This window comes from Aristolochia californica, unplaced genomic scaffold, assembly GCF_029961685.1.
Source record: "Aristolochia californica isolate CCGP_79_NKW_82.1479 unplaced genomic scaffold, dmAriCali1.0.hap1 SCAF_1, whole genome shotgun sequence".
In the NCBI taxonomy this organism is placed as follows: domain Eukaryota; kingdom Viridiplantae; phylum Streptophyta; class Magnoliopsida; order Piperales; family Aristolochiaceae; genus Aristolochia; species Aristolochia californica.
In genome coordinates this window covers 49,011,245-49,019,078 of record NW_027181770.1, presented here as the reverse complement: position 1 = coordinate 49,019,078, position 7,834 = coordinate 49,011,245, and positions in this window count along the sequence as shown.

Below are 7,834 nucleotides of genomic sequence, written 5' to 3'. Positions count from 1 at the left end.
ATTGCCTAAAGTTATTATCTATGGAATCCTGAAAACCAACAAAAGGTTTATCTTTTCTCCACCATCAACAATGTCCCAAACACTAGGGTGGCATCGAACCAAGCTAGTTCGTAAATAGCTCCAGCTCGACTTGATTCAGGCTCGGTTCAATTAAAAAACTAATCTTGAATAGAATTTGAGATTGGGTTTCCAACTCGTTTAAGTAAACGAGCCGAACTTGAACGAGGTTCATTTTGGATCGCGAGATCACGAACCAGCTCATCTACTTAAACAATTTGGGAGTCAGGACTCAGGACCGAAGGACGTCGAAGGCCCAAAACCTCTCCTCTCTACTTCAGTTGGTACGAAACCTCTCCATCTCCAATTGCACATTGTGTCAAGCTTTAACATATCAACATGCAGAGATCTTATAGGCTTTCCTTGTACGTACCTATTTTTCTATTTTTAGGTAATTTTGTTAAGTTGTGGAACCAAATTAACACCTTATCCTCTGGCATGAAAGAAATTGCATTGCTATATATAGGTTTGCCTCAAGGTGAGACTACATCCTATCTTTCGTCATTGCAGTAATCCACTATAAAGATGAAATAGTTTTCAAGAGAAATCGTATGCACTTACAGGTGTTTTCTCTAACCTTTCTCGGTCTACGACTCTAACTCCTTCTCGATGATGATAATAAAAAAAATCCCAATAGTGCCCCCCCCCCCCCCCCCCCCCCCCTCCACAATATAAAGAGAAAAGTAGGGCAACCGCTTTACTAGAGTGAAATTCCCAAACTGCCCTTAATGAAACAACAGTTAATATTTTGTCAATCCACATACTGACTCAGTGTAAGGCGTTGATTAGGCTCCACAACTTAACATGAATAAGAGACAAAAATGAAAAGTAATTACATCAATGCCACCCTAATTACATCATATCTTTCAACACCTTTTAATAGTATTAGGAGTGATAATGTAGTAGGGGCAGAGATCAGCTCCACTGGCTTCTATTTTGGAAGCTTCGGTTCTCAAGGGTCCTAGTTGAAGAGCATATATGGAAGAGTCTAACATGACTCACATAGTAAGAAATCTCACAGAGCTAAAATTATTATGGTGGAGTCTTACAAGAGTCTCACAAGAGGTGATCTCATAGAAGTCATGAGCTCTAAGTGTTCGCTTCAAACCATATAAAGAATATGAAACTATACATATGATTTGCTAGTCTCAATATGTCTTTGAGTAGTAAAATATTAACAAATCTAACGTAATACTCAAAAGCAATGAGATTGGCCGAGACTCAATGGAGAGTCCTACCACTCTAAGTGCATTAATATGATTCAAAATTTATAACTTGGTCTAATTAAAATGATGAGATTTATCATTAACTCATGGACATATGTGTTTTGTGTAGATCAATTTCATTTATCTAAGCTATTTACAATTGACATCTTCACATCTCTAGAAAGGGTGAATATGAAAATCTAATTTAGCATAAGTCGGCAAATTTTGAATTGAGATAGGAAAATTCAAAATACTGGTTAAGCCATTGTTGCCACTAAATGAGAATTGGTTATGTCAAGCTTTCAATACAAGCATAAGAATCAAATATATGAATCATGCATAGAATCAACTTTTCAAGTGAAAAATGATTCATAGCCATGGGATGAGATTCTCAAGGCCTTAATAGAGATCCAAAGAACACAAGTACATTTATTCCATAGTAAGGCAACCTAAGTATTGTTAATTTCAGGATTCCACACTATTAAGATCTTCAACTTAGAGTGTAGAGGAGAAGATGGGAGAAGAAGGAGGTGAGGAGAAGTGAAGTGAAGTAGGGAAGAAAAAGGTAAGGACGGATGAGAGAGAGAGAGAGAGAAAAAAAATAGGGGAGAATATGGGTTATGAAAGATCTTCAAACTCTCCCCTTTGCCTTTATTTATAGATATCAAGAGTACCTAAATTATAAGTATACCCTTCACCCTAGAGAGAGTGAAGAGGAGGAAAAAAAAGATATTTACAATAATAATGCCCAAGTTTTTTAATGTCTTTCAACACTCTCCCTCAAGCTGTTGGAAGATGGGCCCAAGCCCACACGTCCAAGTGTATTAGAAGATAGCCTCAAGCCCATAAGACCAAGGAAGGCCAACACATCCAAGAGAGGTAGAAGATAGGCTCAAGGCCCATAGACCAAGGAGAGGGTTGTTAAGTTGTGGAGCCTAATTAATGCCCTATGCTGAGTTGGTTGCGGATTGACCTACGTGGTCAGGTTGTCGTGGGGGTTGGAACTCCCGAGGTGTGGGGGCAGAGGCCCCATCCGATCCATGATATATTGACTGTTATTTCATTAAGGGCAATTTTGGAATTTTACTCTTGTATCACGGTTGCCCTAATTTTCTCTTTATCATTGAAGGGCGCCACCATTAGGGTTTTATCATCTTAATCCTAAGAACATTTCGAGTTGCAGCTCGAGAGGTTAGAGATAAACACCTGTAAGTGCGCGATTTCTCTTGTAAAATATTTTATCTTCATAGTGGATTATTGCAATGGCAAAAGACAGGACGTAGTCATACATTGAGGTGAACCTATATAAATCTTGTTGTGCTTTTGTGTGCTTGTTTTTTCCTTCTTCCGCATTTATTATTATTGCTCTCATTAGTTTGGAATTAGGGCATCTAATTCCTAACAAGGATCTACAGACCCACACAGTGGTGGCATGATGGTAAATAAAGAATCATCTCATAAAGATGGTATTGATGTAATTAGTTTAAGTTTAGAGGTATTATTGTAATATTATAATCTTATTCATCTATAAATTGAGCCTTAGGGGGAGGGTTAGGACACAAATCCATCTGTCTTCCTCTTGTTTTTCTCCCTATGTTGAATTTATGGAAAAGAGAAGAACTTCATTGACTTAATGTAATCAGAGTACATGAACCTCTATTTATAAAAGAGGAAGGTAGTAGAGTCCAATTACAATTAAACTGTATTTATCCCAATTACAACCAAACTCTAACACTTAAAGATAAGTCCTAGCATAATTAAATACCCAATATAAATAGAAGACTAACATGACTAAAACAATTTTACACTAAAACTCTTTTGTGAGACCTCCTTCCATAATAATTGTGGCTCTGTAAGATTTCTTCTTGTGTAAGACTTCTTATTGTGTAAGACTCATAATGCCACCTCACGTGATCATGGTGGGTCCCACCAGCTCGTGTGATCATGGTCGGTCCATATCTTATGGGCTTGGGCCCAGTTGAATTTATGTAAAAGAGAAAAACTTCATGGACTTATTATAATCAGAGTACATGAACCTCTATCTATAATAGAGGAAAGTAGTAGAGTCCAATTACAATTAAACTACCCTTACCCCAATTACTCCCAAACTCTAACACTTAAAGGTAAGTCCTAGAATAATAAAATAACCCAATATAAATAGAAGATTAACATGAATAAAACACCTTTAAACTAAAACTCTTTTGTGGGTCCATATCTTATGGGCTTGGGCTCATCTTTCAACATTCTTAGATATGTGGGCCTTCCTTGGTCATGTGGGCTTGGGGCCATCTTTTGTGGGTTAATATCTTATGGGCTTGGGCCCATCTTTCAACTCTCTTAGATATGTGGGCCTTCCTTGGTCGTGTGGGCTTGGACCCATCTTCCAACACTCCCCCTCAAGCAGGGGTGAGAGAACATCATGAACTCCCAGCTTGCTGCAAATGATGTATAGGATCTTCTTGTATAAAATGGCAGTCCTCCACATCTTTCAACACTCCCCCTCACGCTGGTGGTTCTTCCGTGAGGCCAAACTGGCATAAGATAAGTGAGAGTAAAATCACTCCAAGCCGTATCACATTGCTCCATTTTTCAGTAGGGCACACTTCTCTCTTCTGTAGGTAGTGGGTCTATACACAATGCTCAGAAGTGTAATAAAAATCCTCCATCACTGTGTTCTTCCACAAGACAATGACTCTCAAGTGTTAGGAATAATAAATGCCAATTAAAGGGGGTATAACATAGACGACTCTCAAGTGGTAGGAGTAATAAATGCCAAGTATAACATAGATGTAATAATAAGCTATGCCATCACGGTGTCCCAACCCGTGCACTGACTCTCACAGGTAGAAATTAAAGGGTAACATTGATGTAGTAATAAGCTCCTCCGTCACGGTGTCCCAACCCGAGCACCAACTCTCATAGGTAGAAATTAATGGGAAACATAGATGAAGTAATAAGCTCCTCCGTCATAGTGTCCCTACCCGGGCACGGACTCTCTCAGGTAGAAATAGGTGAGAAGTGGGTAATGCCTGTCATTCACAAGACGGCGATAAAAGACCCACGGGTATATATATTAAAAAATCTCAATGGACTGAAAAATAACCTTATGTATATGTGATGGACTTAAATTCCCAACCGAAGCAACATTCAAAAGGTTACAATAAAGGTTGGCCCAAAGATATATGTGAGAGTCAAATAAAGGATGGTAGGAGTAAGGTTGTCAAATAACCAGGAAGATAGGATGCAGAGGCCGCCACTTCTTCAATAATAATGTCTCATCTAAAGAGACACAATAGATGCAGCTGAAATAGGCTTGGATCCATATAACACGAACCAAAATAATAATAAAAAAAGTGATGCAAAAAAACTGGCTTAAATTCGGATTTTTCAATGCAATAGGATACCAGTGTGACCTTTGATTCTTCCAATGCAAATATATACTTAAATATAGATAGATTTACATGAAATTTTCTCCTTATGAAATTAAACTTCAATAAATTTCATCCAAGTATAAATTATCTTAATAAAATATACTTCTATTGAGATATATAATCTGATATATTTTGGTCTCTACCGAACTAAGTACTCTTTCCCTTTTTTCCAGCATGACCATTGACTGCTCTAAGATCAATATCTCCATATAAAAAACTCATATAGAGAATTAGTTGAATAGGTAAGAAAATAGACTTAAAATATTTCTTTTGATATATAATTCTCCATATAAATTCTCTTCCTTGATAGCATACAATAGCTTGGAAGTTGAGGCCTTCTATTGTTACACAAATCTCTTTTGCAATCTGACCTTCGCTACTTCAAATATTGATTTCTCTTTGTAGATAACTCCGATTTGAAAAAATAATTTTTCCTAGAGATAATAAATCATAAAATATCATATTACCTCTATGGGTTGACCAAACAACTCACAAAACCTACTCTGATACTAGGTTGAATTTATGGAAAAGAGAAAAACTTCATTGACTTATTATAGTCAGAGTACATGAACCTCTATTTATAATAGAGGAAAGTAATAGAGTCCAATTACAATTAAACTACCCTTGTCCAAATTACACGCAAACTCTAACACTTAAAGATAAGTCCTAGAATAATAAAATAACCCAATATAAATAGAAGATTAACATGACTAAAACACCTTTAAACTGAAACTCTTCTATGGGTCCATATCTTATGGGTTTGGGCCCATCTTCTAACATTCTTATATATGTGGGCCTTCCTTGGTCGTGTGGGATTGGGCCCATCTTCTATGGGTCCATACCATATGGGCTTGGGCTCATCTTCCAACACTCTTAGATATGTGGGCCTTCCTTGGTCGTGTGGGCTTGGTCCCATCTTCCAACACACTTGGATATGTGGGCCTTCTTTGGTCGTGTGGGCTTGGGCCCATATTCCAACACTCCCCCTCAAGCTGGGGGTGAGAGAACATCATGAACTCCCAGCTTGCTACAAATGATGTATAGGATATTATCCTATAAAATGGCGGTCCTCCATATCTTCCAACATTCCCCCTCACGCTAGTGCTCTCTTCCATGAGGCTCAGTTGGCATAAGATGAGTGAGAGTAAAATCACTCCAAGTCATATGACATCACTCCATACTGAGTCATATGCCATGCTGGATGTAGGGCACACTCCTATCATTTGTAGGTAGTGGCACTCCTATCTTTCGCAGGTAGTGGGTCAATACGCAGTGCTCAGAAGTGTAGTAAAACTCCATCCCACAGGACAACGATTCTCAAGTGGTAGGAGTAATAAATGCCAATTAAGGGGGGTAACATATATGTAGTAATAAGCACCTCCATCATGGTGTCCCAACCCAGGCACCGACTCTCAAACGTGATAAGTGGGTAATGGTTGTCATTCACAAGACAACAATAAAAGACCCATGGGTATATATATAATAAAGTTTCAATGGAATTAAAACACCACTATGTATATATGTACAGAATTAAGCTCCCGACCAAAGCAACACGCAAAAGGTTGGCCCAAAGATGTATGTGAGAGTCAAATAAAGGATGGTAAAAGTAAGGTTGTCAAATAACCAATAAGTAATGGGTAAACAAGAAGATAAGATGTTGAGGTCGCCAATTCTTCAATAATAATGTTGAGGACCCATTAAATAATCTGATGCAAGTATTTGCACCAAATAATATGTTGACCAAGGAATATGTTTTGAATTCCACAAAATAATAATCTAGCCTGAGAAATAGAATCGAGTCGAGCCGAGTCAGGTATCACCAATAATTACCACAATTATTATTGCTAGTCAGGATCCTTGGTCTTCAGTTTTCTTTGCTGAAAAAATTTATCCTTAGATAGAAAGCTTCATCTTTTGTGCTCCCCCTTTCTTGAATATTTTGGTCACATAAAACTTACCACAACATATGGAATAAAATACCTCATTCTTGTACTTCTTCTACTTTTCCCCCTCAAGCTGGGAGGTAATGGCAGTGTTTTGTTATGGACTCCATAGCATCCCGAATTATCTACAGACGTAGGAATTAAATTATGCTATTTCCCTTTTCATGTATGTTGAATTTGGTTTGGTTTGAATGTAATTTTGCGTGAACCATGTGACCCATGGGTCTGAGTTGTATTTTCGTCCCCAAACCTATTTATTGGGACAAAGAGCTGAATGAAGATTAAGCATTGAATCATTTAGTTTTAGCCAGGCCAGATTCTCCCTCAGAGGTCTAGGTCGGATTCACCCTCAGAGTTCCAGGTCAAGCCTCCTCAAGGCTCAATCCATTTCCACCATTACACTTTCCAAGAACAGGAGCTCTCTTCCAATGTCAACAGCCAATCTGGAGGGAAGAGAGGGAAGAAGGGTGACGAGATCCATGGCCCGGGAAGATCCCAACATCTTGGTATTAGACAGGTCCACCCTTGGGGATTCCTCTTCCCCAGAGAATTTGCGTCAACTGATTGATGAAAATCGTCAACAGACAGAGACCTCCTTTGATGAGGTTCGTCAGTCCACGGCTCACCTGCGTTCAGCCATAGCAGCCATGGATGCGTCAATTCAGCTCCTCCTCCAGCGATAGGAGGACAATGGGCTTCGAGCGCCGCCACCGGGAACCTATACACCCCTGCGACAGGATGACAATGGGCTTTGAGCACCGTCGCCGAGAACCTATACACCACCGGCAGCGCACCACCCACCACCGCTGGGCCACCCACATCCCCCATTGGGACCTCATGCTACTGCCCCTAATTCGGTTCCCAGGTAAGTGAAATTGGACTTTCTTACATTTGATGGGTCTAAGGACCCCTTGATCTGGTTACACCGATGTGACCACTTCTTTACCATAAAAAAACACCGACGGATGACCAAGTCTAGTTGGCCGCATTCCACATGCTCGATGAAGCGCTTCTATGGTTCCACCAATTCACAAATGAACATTTGGTTCTGGATTGGGATGTATTTAAACAATCTTGCATGCTAAGGTTTGGTTCTCCAGCCAGTAGCAATCCGTTGGGCGAATTAGTGAATTTGAAACAGACGGGCACAATTGAAGTGTACCAAATGACCTTCCAGGAAACGCTTGGCCAGAGCCAG